This window comes from Sapajus apella, unplaced genomic scaffold (genome assembly GCF_009761245.1).
Source record: "Sapajus apella isolate SASKATOON/1434 unplaced genomic scaffold, GSC_monkey_1.0 scaffold4, whole genome shotgun sequence".
In the NCBI taxonomy this organism is placed as follows: Eukaryota; Metazoa; Chordata; class Mammalia; order Primates; family Cebidae; genus Sapajus; species Sapajus apella.
In genome coordinates, this window is record NW_022436944.1 from 57,084,415 (window position 1) to 57,095,918 (window position 11,504).

The 11,504-nt window shown below is 49.4% G+C and overlaps 1 non-coding gene across 1 annotated transcript; it reads right to left on the reverse strand.

Annotated features, from left to right (window-relative positions):
• Window positions 1-8,557: 8,557 nt before the first annotated feature.
• Window positions 8,558-8,698, reverse strand: LOC116545103. The gene has a single exon (XR_004266191.1). It is a non-coding gene; the product is annotated as a U4 spliceosomal RNA (small nuclear RNA).
• Between the last annotated feature and the right edge of the window lie 2,806 nt (window positions 8,699-11,504).

Here is an 11,504-nt window from a genome sequence, read left to right on the forward strand (position 1 = left end):
AGGCAAAAACAAAAAACAAAAAACAAAAATAATAACAAACCACGTTTGCTACCAGCATGCGCCAGTGGGCTGGATTCCACTTCCGGGCTGCCAGTTTGCGGTCTCCAGTTTAGAGCTGTTCTCTTAGTTAATTTGGATTGCTGTGTTGCTACCTGTTGCCAGTGCTGGAGAATGCTTCTGCTGCACCTGGAACTTTTAAGCCAGCTTAGCACCAGATAAGCAGATAGCCCTTATATAAATAAGCAATTTGATAATTTGACAATAAAACAGTTTAAATCTGAAGGCAACCCTAGTCTTCCAAGATGGCTTGGGGGACTGTGGTCCAGTCCTTCCTCCGGGGAAGTCCTGCATTTCTGTACTTGCCTTGAAGGATACAAGTACTCTTCCTTCCTGGTTTCTGGCCTCAACCATACACAGTGCTAGAGGGGTATTGAATCATCTTTAAGAAGCCTAATGTTGAAGAAAACATGTTTGCATAAATAAAGGGAAAAAAGAAACCCTAAAGTTGAATGAGTAAAGTTATAAAGAAAGAAAAATCTGTTTCAATTTTGGAAACAGAATGTTATTGTTGGTATATCAAGCTTTTCTGTGTAACCAGGAGAAGCCAGGTGAGCACCCGGGCTTGACCCAGGGACCCCGTGCAGCATACGGGAGGGTCACATCTGAAGGTGCAGCCCAATCTGCCAGAGCCAGGATGTGTTAAACCAGTTCACACACTGATCTCGAAGCATTCATGCCACCTCTCCCTCCTCAGCCTACAATCACTCTTTCCTGCTTATTAATAAGTCCAAAAGCCATTAATAAGTCTCAAGACACAGACCAAGAGTACTAACCTTAGAGGAGGCAGCTCTTTATGAACTGGGCCTTGGGAAGCAGGCAAGGGTAACTCAAGGGCAGAGCGAAGAACAGCATTCTTGGCAGAGGAAAACACACATGCAAAGGAAAAGTGTGACTGGTATGACATAACCTTGGGATTTTAAGATAGAATCTCACTCTCACCCAGGCTGGAGTGTAGTAGCTTGATCTTGGATCACTGCACCCTCCACCTCCTGGGTTCAAGCAATTCTTGTGCCTCAGCCTCCTGAGTAGCTGGGATTACAGGTGCACGCCGCCACTCCCAGCTAATTTTTTTGGTATTTTTTTTAGTAGAGATGGGGTTTCATCATGTTGGCCAGGCTGGTCACAGACTCTGTATCTACATTTTTTTGAGACAGGGTCTCACTTTCTTGCCCAGGGTGGAGTGCAGTGGTGTGATCTTGGCTCACTGTAACCTCAACCTCCCAGGCTCAGGTGATCCTCCCACCTCAGCCTCCCAGGTGGCTGGGACTACAGGCATGCACCACCACCACACCTGGCTAATTTTTTGCATTTTTTGTACAAATGGCAAAATCCCACCCACCTCAGCCTCCCAAAGTGCTGGAATTACAGGCATGAGTCACCACACCCAGCCTGGGCATGTGTCTTAGTCTCTTGCCATTTATCTGTATCTCTTCCTATCTCTCTGGGAATAGTCCAATAGATATGCAGTTTGGAGTTGTGAATTTAGCTTCCTGAGGACAGGGGTGCCCAAGAAGTCCAGATCCGTGAGATTCTGGGTTTCAGGCCTCCCTATCCGGCATGCGGGAAGAGTGCCCGTCTTAGCCCCTGAGCACATGCTGCTCATCCAGATAACCACACCTCCAGAAAAACGAGGCTGAGGAGGTTTGACTAAAGATTATGCTTATCCCACAGTAATGTTCTGGATTTTTGTCAACACCTTCCCTTCCTCAGATAAGTCCAGCACAATCATTTTCTCCGACATCCTATTTTAAGCACAGCACGGAGGAATGACGAGAGCTTGGAGTTAAGATCTAGGAACTCCCAGTCAATGACTTGCCCTGTCATCCTTAGCAGCAGCTTCCCGGACAGAAAGGATCCCCCCGACACAAAGGCAGTCATCGGCATCTCAGCTCTGTGATGGAGCAAGCCACTTCACCCTGCGAAGCCTGTTTCCTCAACTGTACCATGGCATTGTTAACGGAGAGGTTGTGAAGACAGAGTCCTCCCATCACAGGGCTTGACACACCTCCAGCTGCCTCAGGCTCTGCCCAAAGCTGGGAGGAAGGGACAGGGGATCTTCTCTACAACCTCAGGAAATGCCCCCTTCCATAGCTGTCAGGGCAGGCCCACCTCTGACATTTGCAGGGCAAGAGAGCAAATGGAGGCCAATTCTGTATGCTGTGGGGTGTTCTTCATTCCATTCCATCCAAACCAGGAAACTGCAACAAACTCTGAGGCTGAATGACCAGGTTCTAATTTAAAATGAACAGATTCCCTGGAGTGCTGCACCAGTGGGACAGGGCAGGGAGAGCCAAGCCCAGGCGCCTGACTCACGGCAGCTCACGGCAGCCTCCCGGCTCTTCCCTGATGTGTGAGCCCCATGCTCAAGCCTGTGGGATAGAAAATTCCAAGGTCCTAGGTGCCCAGGTGCATTTCCTAACAGGGGAGGCGGAGGCACAGACTTCGGATAGTCACGTGCCCTGGTGTCCTGCAAATTTCTTACCCCATGGGGAAGGGAACAACTAGACAAAGGCCTAAATGCGGCCTGCTAAAGCACCAAGCCCAGGACAAGAGCCCCTTTTGCTTGAGTCTAAGGGCAAGAGTGAGACAGGATTGGACATCTGACCTGTCAACAGCACCCATTGACTGGGCAGTGACCTATGAGGTGTCCTGTCATGAAGAGCTCCCCCCAGGGAGGACGATCATTGAAGACTGTAATTTCCAAAGCTGGCTACCACAGCATTTCCATTCACAGGCTCTTCTCTCACCTTGCCATGCCTCTTCAAGAGATGGAGTCTGTTTCTTCTCCCCCTGAACCTACATGGGACTTTATGATGCTCTTGGTGAACAGAATACAGTAGAAAAGACACTGAGTCATTTCTGAGACTAGGTCATAAAACGTGGTATGACTTCCACCTGGGACTCGCTCAGAGGATACACCCTGGCAACTTGGCCACCATGCTGGGAGGAAGCCCAGGTCACTGGAGAGATCATTGTTTAAAAATATAGGGTTTTTTGTTTTTTGTTTTTTCAGACAAGGTCTCACTCTGTTTCCCAGACTGGAGTGCAGTGGCGCCATCTCGGCTCACTGCAGCCTCCGCCTCCTGGGTTCAAGCGATTCTCCTGCCTCAGCTTCCTGAGTAGCTGGGATTACAGGCATGCACCACCACGGCCCGCTAATTTTTTTTTTTTTTTTTTTGAGACAGAGTTTTGCTCTTGTTACCCAGGCTGGAGTGCAATGGCGCGATCTTGGCTCACCGCAACCTCCGCCTCCTGGGTTCAGGCAATTCTCCTGCCTCAACCTCCTCAGTAGCTGGGATTACAGGCACGCGCCACCATGCCCAGCTAATGTTTTGTATTTTTAGTAGAGACGGGGTTTCACCATGTTGACCAGGATGGTCTCAATCTCTTGACCTCGTGATCCACCCGCCTCGGCCTCCCAAAGTGCTGGAATTACAGGCTTGAACCACCGCGCCTGGCTTGCCCAGCTAATTTTTGTATTTGTAGTAGGGATGGGTTTTCACCATGTTGGTCGGGCTGGTCTCAGACTCCTGACCTCGTGATCCACACTCACTGGCCTCCCAAAGTGCTAGGATTATAGGCATGAACACTGTGCCCAGCCCAAAATTATGTTTTATTATGATTTAGGTATGAAGAGGCCAACAGGTCAGGAGACGACTGCCATTGAAAAGATGTTTGTTACAGGCCCAAGAGAAGGGGACACACCAGGCCGTGTGGGACGACATGCAGATGTGCCAGGTTGGTCAGGAGGCTGAAGGGGAAAGGGGAACTATGGCAAAGGCCGTTAGTGTGGTTTCCACAAAAAGGAACAGGTAAGCAGGTTCACGGTTAGCTAGTTTAAATAATTTCGGGGGACTCTGAGGTGTAGGGGCTGGCCCAGTTGTCTGGTACTTGGCCCCTGGGTGTCTAGGGCAGGGGAACAGTGGCCTGTAATTGTTTGATAAAGGGCGTAGGAGGGAATGTGGGTGCTGGATTGACTGGTTTGCATATGAAAGACCCTCACAGGTCAGTTATCTGCCATCTCTAAGAATCTGCTCTGGAAGAGGCAGGCCCTCCAAGGTCAACGAGGCCCCAAGATGTCAAAAGCAAGGCCTCATGATGTGAAAATATCAGAGTACAGAAAACACAAGACATGGTCAATACCATTTGCAGGTTTTCCAGCCAACAGCCCGAAGCCGCAGCTGCCAGCCAGCATCAGCTGTGATGTGCAGTGCTGAAGCCTCCAGGTGAGTCCGACTCCCACTTTCAAGCAGCCCAGTGACCCCGAAGAAAGCAACAATGAGCTATCCCCACCAAACCCTGCCCCAACTGCAGATTCATAAGCTATACGTAGTCTTGATTTTTTTAAAGTCACTAAAATGTGGGGTAATTTTTTAACACAACTATAGTAACTTGAAAAATAGGAATGTACTAAGGCAAACAGATCTTCTCTCTCCCAAATTTAAACTGGGACTTATGAGAATTAGTGAGTTGTTAAGAAGAGGACAAGTGGTTAGACCCAAACCGAAGCAGCGATGAAAGAGGCAGCGGAGTCACATTTATGACAAATGACTTGTCTGTAGTATCAGGAGCTCGGGCTGGAGCGGTCTTGCTGCTGAAAGGCTGTTTCCTGAGGTCATCCCTGAGGCCTGCCAGGCAACATAATAGCTTTCTTTATAGTCTGAGCTGGGATCCTGTGAGGCCTTAGATGGGCAGAGACCCCCGCTCCAGGACCCTCGTGCTGACCCTTCCCTGACATGGCCTCCATTTCCTGCGGCCAAGGGAGCCTCTTGCCTTTGGAAACATGGTACCCAGCCACAGCTTGGTGTACAGTAAGCAGGCAGGATGGGTAACACCCACCCTCCTTCTTTTCTCTTACCAAGAGCCATCAGGGAGTCAGAAAGACACTAAATGTTAACGATCTGTGTGAACTCTCAAAGTCTAGTCAAATCCATGTGGCTTGTGTCTTCATTTCCCCAAAATATTTTTTGCTTTTGATATTTTAAAAATAATTTTTAATGGAATATCCAGCAATTTTACTTCCTTGGTCCTGTGTCTAAGCTCGGACCAGGACAGGGAACCCCTTCTGGTTTACACCCATTCCAGAGCCTTGTGGCGACACACCATCATCTGTGTGTTCCTGCCCAGAGAGAGAAGGCCACTTGCCTATTGCCTCTTCCAGCTAAGATAGGGCCTCCTTCTCCACCCATCCCAGCAAGATCACGGGGATTGCCTCCTATGGCCATGGTGGGATCAGAGCCAGATGGGGTAGATGGGGACGGTTCATGGGTTAAGAGCCCCGTTTAGGAATGTGGATTGGCAGTGTATGTGGGAGAGGAACAGCGTGTATGGTGGCGGGGGGGGGGGGGGCGAGTGTGTGTTAGCGGCAACCAAGGAGGGCTCAGTGCAGGGTGTGGTCAGGGACGGGGAGGGGGGAGAGAGGGAAGGACTGTGGAGTCAGGAGACAGACTGGTTTACTGAGATGTTATTTTTTTTTTTACCTCCTTGTATTATTATTTTTTTTTAAATTGGAGTTTTGCTCTGTCTCCTAGGTTGGAGTGCACTGGTATGATCTTGGCTCACTGCAACCTCTGCCCCTGGGGTTCAAGCAATTCTCCTGCCTCAGTCTCCTGAGTAGCTGGGACTACAGGTGCATGCCACCACACATGGCTAATTTTTTGTATTTTAGTAGAAATGGGGTTTCACCATGTTGCCCAGGCTGGTCTTAAACTCCTGAGCTCAGGCAATCTGCCTGCCTCAGCCTCCCAATGTGCTAGGGTTACAGGCGTGAACCACCACTGTGCCTGGCCACCTCCTTGCATTCTACCCTCACACACCCACCCCCTGTCGCAGAGGAGACAGCCTAGCTCTCTCTACTCCAGCCTCTGGGAAGTTTGTGTGAAAAGCAGAAATTGCCTACAAATGCTCATCTGTGGTCATGTTCATGAGGGAGCCTCTGAGAGCCTTCCAAGACCAAGAGGGTAGCAGGCTGGGTTCCAGGGCAGCTGAAAGGGGAGGGCAGTGCTTGTCAAGGCTGAGACCTGGCAGGCCAGAGTGGGAGTGAGGGAGGGAGAAACAGGCAGTGCCAACTTGGAGAAACCAGCCTGGGCAAAGACAGCCTTGTCACGTGTGAGCTCTGTGTCTTGGCATTTGTATGAGCCTGTGTACAAATGAGCAGGTAACTGCACGTACCAAGGTGTGTGTCTGTGACCAGATCTGCCTGTGCAATACCTCCCTTGCCTGGCCGAGGCACCGCCCATGTGAATGATGCCAGTGGGAGATCTGCCATGGCGGCTGCCTGTCAAAGCTGATGCTGTAAAAGACGTGAGAGGGCAGCCGCCTTCCCAGAAGGGGCTGCGTACACACATACACGGACCCCTAATATACATACACGTGGGCATGCAGTGAGGCTCACATGGGTTGGCCCTTCCTCTTTATCAGCGGGCAGCCTCAGGATGATGGGCAACATACAGTTCACACTACAGACTGTGACCATGTTTGGGTCTGCTCACCTCAGCTCCAACACAGCCTGTGTAGGCACAGGCCAGAGAATAAAGGGGGTACCTGCAGATGGGCCAGAGCCCAGGACCTGGGGAGCCTGGGTGAGAGGGGCCACAGACAACACCAGCCAAGCAAAAGTAGCCTCCCTCAGCCGGGCCACATGACACTTGGTACCTGAGATATAGGGGGTTCATCAAAGGGACAATCCTCACCGTGGCTAAGTATTGGGTTCCACCTTAAGGGTCTCAATGGCTCCAGAGTCACTAAATCAACTTGAGACTCTGTGACTCTCTGCCCTTTCAGGAGCCAAAGCCACTCTTGCTAGTGGGGTGAGAGCACACAGAGCTGCCTTGCCCACTCTGCTCTAGGGGCTATTCCATTGTGACAGGGTTTCAGGACAGAGCCATGTCTTCTCCCATCCAGGGATGTCAGAGAGGGTCCAAGCCTGAGGCCATGTCCCCTTTTTGCACTCAAACTCTTTGGGTAAGGCAGGCCTATAATTTTGGAGGTACGGAAGTGGTGTCAGGGGTGTCCCCTTCCAGGAAGGCTTCTTAGGTTTCTGGGTACCTTAAGAATTTTTCAGTTCATTCCCAAGGTCATAGAGTCTATCTCAGATCAGGGTGTGTCTTGTTCTGACCACTAGCTTTATGCCAGATGTCCTTTTCTCTGTGCCCAGGACCCCCGGTTGACTGCCCTTTTCTCTTTCACCAGTGGCTTGCATCCACCCTCCCTTTCATTTTCCTCCTCCAACACTGGCTGCCACGTGGGGCACATTGCACCAGTTCCCCTGCTTTCTACCCTCTCCAGACAGGCACTCGACCTTTCATATTCCTGAAGGCGTTTTTCCTTTTTTCTTTTTTTTGAGATGGAGTCTTGCTCTGTTGCCAGGCTGGAGTGCAGTGGTGTGATCTCAGGTCACTGCAACCGCCTCCTCCCGGGTTCAAGCAATTCTCCTGCCTCAGCCTCCTGAGCATCTGGGATGACAGATGCGCTGCCACACCCAGCTAATTTTTGTATTTTTAGTAGAGACAGGGTTTCACCATGTTGGCCAGGCTGGTCTCCAACTCCTGACCTCAAATGATCCACCCACTTTGGCCTCCCAAAGTGCTGGAAATGCCCTCAGGAGGCTCACGCCACCACACCCAGCCTCCTGAGGGCGTTTCTGCTAATACTCTGGGGAAAGCTGAACAGGAATGCAAATCATGACAGGTAAGGTAAGAGACACGACAGAGCCCATTCTGACCGTGGTGTACACTGAGGAACGGCTGGGAGAGAGGTCTTCCACATTCAGCTGGGCTCTTGTCAAGGACCACACAACATTGTGGCCAGCAGGGGGCAGGTTGGACCTGCTGGACCACTGACCTGTTTGAGAGCCTTATTCTTGGGAGTGAAGTGTCTTTAGATGGGAAGGATGCTGTACCCAGGTCCCACCTGGGACAAGTAGAGTGCATCCCTGGGGACAAGGGTAGAGGTAGAAGATGGCTAGGAAGCCCCAGGTATCAGTGGACATAGGCATTTGATTGGAGAAGCCATGTGTGATGGGGGCAAGAAAGGATCAGGATGTTGAGGAAGCATGGGGATTATGGGTGTTGAAGACAGAAGGATGAGCTGTTGTGGACCCCTTAGGGATGGCATCCTGGGACAAACTGAGTGAGAATGCAAGGTGTCTTGAGGTGTAAGGGTGTCCTCTCCCTTTCCTAACACCTTGATCCTCCTGGTTATGGGGAAAAGTAGTAGCTAGAGGTCACATCCTTCCCCTAGAGACCTCTACCTCTTTGCTTCAGATGCTACTTGTAGACCACTCCAGCCCAGGCATGTAACTGTGATTTGATTACATGAGCCAATAGAGCCCCCCCCAACTCCCCGCCCTTACTTAAGCTGGTCTGAGTTTTGACTTTAACCTTCAGATCTTAACTAGTTTCTGAAGTGATGCCTGTTACTTGCTCAGGAATTCTCAGTGGCTCCAGATTACCCTCAGGTTCAATTTCTTTTTTTTTTTTTTTTGAAAAAAAATTTGTCTCTGTAGAGACTGTCAAAAATTGCCAATGCCGACTATATTTCAAGTCGTCATGGCGGGGTATTGGGAAAAGTTTTCAATTAGCAATAATTGCGCCTCGGATAAACCTCATTGGCTACAATACTGCCACTGCGCAAAGCTAGGTTCAATTTCAAATTCACCCTGGTCTTCAAGACCCCACCTCTTGCTCCATCATTATGTCCTGCTGCTTCTCAGATGCAGCCTTCTCTGTGGACACTGTGGATGAAAAAGTCCCCTCACCCAGGAACTGAAGGCTCTGAAAATGACACTGTTAGCAGCATCTCCTCTGTGGGGACTCCCTGGAGAATAAATCAGTTCTACTCTGTGCTGCCCTCTGATTACTCTTCTGCCTCCTCCATTAGGCTAGGAGCCCCTTAAAGGTGTTTTGTCCACTGCATGTGGCCCTAGCCTGGCACAGTCCTCTCTGGAGCTGAATTCAGACTCCGGGCCTGGTTCCCAGTAGGAGAGCAAGGCTGCTACCTGGAGGAACCTCATTTAGATTCTAAGGTGACCCCAAGGGACAGACCTGTGGGCGGGCTTGGGTTCGTATCCACTTTACTAACCACCAGAAATCTCTGCTGAGATTCGACTTCCACTTCTTTCCCAATAGGATACCTACCTCCCTCAGGCCCAGCTCCTGAAAGAAGGTGCTGGGAAGACTGAGCCAGACACATGTGAAGCTAGACTCAGAAAGAGACAGAGACACAGAAAAATACCTGAGACAGTGAGAGACAGAGACTGAGTAACAGACACACGAAACTTGAGACTGAGATACCCACAAACAGGAGAAAAAGCAGACCAAGAAACACTGCCTGAAAGGAGAGCTTCAAAGGTGGAGAGCAGGGCAGGGGCAGGCTGAGGATGATAGAGGCAGAGAACACGGCAAAGGGCCCTCAACTCTGCCTGGGTCCACAAGCCAGAAACTTGGAGGCCATTTCCCGCTTGCTTATCCCTCAAGCCGAAACAGCAGGCAAGACTTGTCCAGCCTCCTTCCAAAATGTATCTGGAATCTGTCTAGCCCCCTTAATCCTCACAACTACCATCATCCTCTTTCTGTATCAATGCAATATCGTCTGTAGGTCTCCCTGCCTCTTGCACTATCTCAGCAGAAATATTCTAAGCACATTATCTGATTATGTCATTCCCACAGCCCCCAAAATAAACCCCAGATGCTTTTCCTGCATTACAAGGCTTTGCTTAACCTGAGAGCTGCCCAGCACCAGAGCCCAAAATCCCAGCCACTGCAGACCTTTCCAGAGCATGTGCCCTCCCTCACCTCTAGGCCTGGAACATGCTGCTGCTCCTAGCTGAACACTCATGTGATGTCCACTCCCCAGTTCCCCCCTTCCTCAAATCACCATCTCACTTTGATCTCAATGCCCACTGTTCCTTCCTCAGGGGCAGCCTCTCTCTGGCCTCACTCCTCACTGACGCACCCAAGAGCAGTGTCGCCCCTTTGCGCCACCTGAGTCCAACTCCAACCACTCCCTCCAACACTGGAGCTCTGCCAGAGCCTCCATGCTAGGCTCTCCTGAGCAAGTCTTTTCATCTTCCTATCTGCTCCTGTCCTTGGTCCCTCGGGGCTGGGCTTGTCAGCCCTAGTCTCATGTCCCCCTAAGCTTGGCATCCCAATCTCTACGCCCTTACTCTGTGCAGCACTTTCATTCTAGAGTCATGGTCCTTTCTACATTTCCCATTTGTATGTTTTTTTTAAAAAATCTAAGCTGGGGGTGGCCCTTTCTACTTTTCCCATTTGTATGTTTAAAAAAAAAAATCTAAGCTGGGTCATGCCTGTAATCCCAGCACTTTAGGAGGCCAAGGTGGTTGGATCACTTGAGGCCAGGAGTTCGAGACTAGCTTGGCCAACATAGTGAAACCCCATCTCTACTAAAAATACAAAAATCAGCCAAGTGTGATGGTGCGTGCCTGTGGTCCCAGCTACTCTGGGGTCTGAGGCAGGAGAATCGCTTGAACCCAGGAGGTGGAGATTGCAGTTAGCTGAGATTGTGCCACTGCACTCCTCTGGGTGACAGAGCAAGACTCCATCTCAAAAAAAAAAAAAAAAAAAAAAAAAATGTAACCCACTAGTTTCCTATTTAATTAAAAATAAAGAAAAACATTAACCCTGTTCTCATACGGGTGGTACAAGGACACTGTATGATGGGAATTTGGGAAGTGTGACTTCAACCAACACTTTGGTGCTCTGTCTAGATCCCCTTGGGCCCCTTCTTCTGTTTCTGGATGTCCCCACTGGGGCTTGATGTGCTCTGGCCTCCCATGGCTGGCACTGTCACTGGGGCTGCTTTGCTCCTATTCCCAGAGGCTTAAGGCCCCCAGAGACAGCCTTTGGCTATGACTGACTGACTTGTATGAGTATGATAGCTCAACTCCCTACTCCTCATTTTAGATAACTCTGAGATCCCCAGTGTCTGGAACAGAACCTTACATATAGAAGGGGCTCAATAAATGTTTGTTGAATGAATATAGCCAAATTTATCAATCTTATCCTGGCAATTTCTGAAGTTTTTGTCACTCTTAGGCCTTTCCCATCCAAGATCAAAAAGCATTTACCCATATTTGTTCTGGTGTATTTATTTATGTTAATTTTTTATATTTAAGTATTCAAGCTATCTTGAATATGCTGCAAGGACTTAAATAAAGACATATATTCTCCTCATGGCTAGTCAGTTGTCCCAACAATTTTGAATCTTTCCTTCATGTGTAAAACCAAAATACTGTGTTATCTAAGACTGTTTCAGTAAGGTATTATGCAATCACTTATAATGGTATTTACAGCAATTATGTCACCACATAGAAAAATGCTAACCTTATAATTTTAAACATGGCTTTTTTTATAGCTACATGGAATTATGTCAGCATATGGGCAAGGACAGGGAGAAATGGAGGAAATTAGAGATTGACCAAA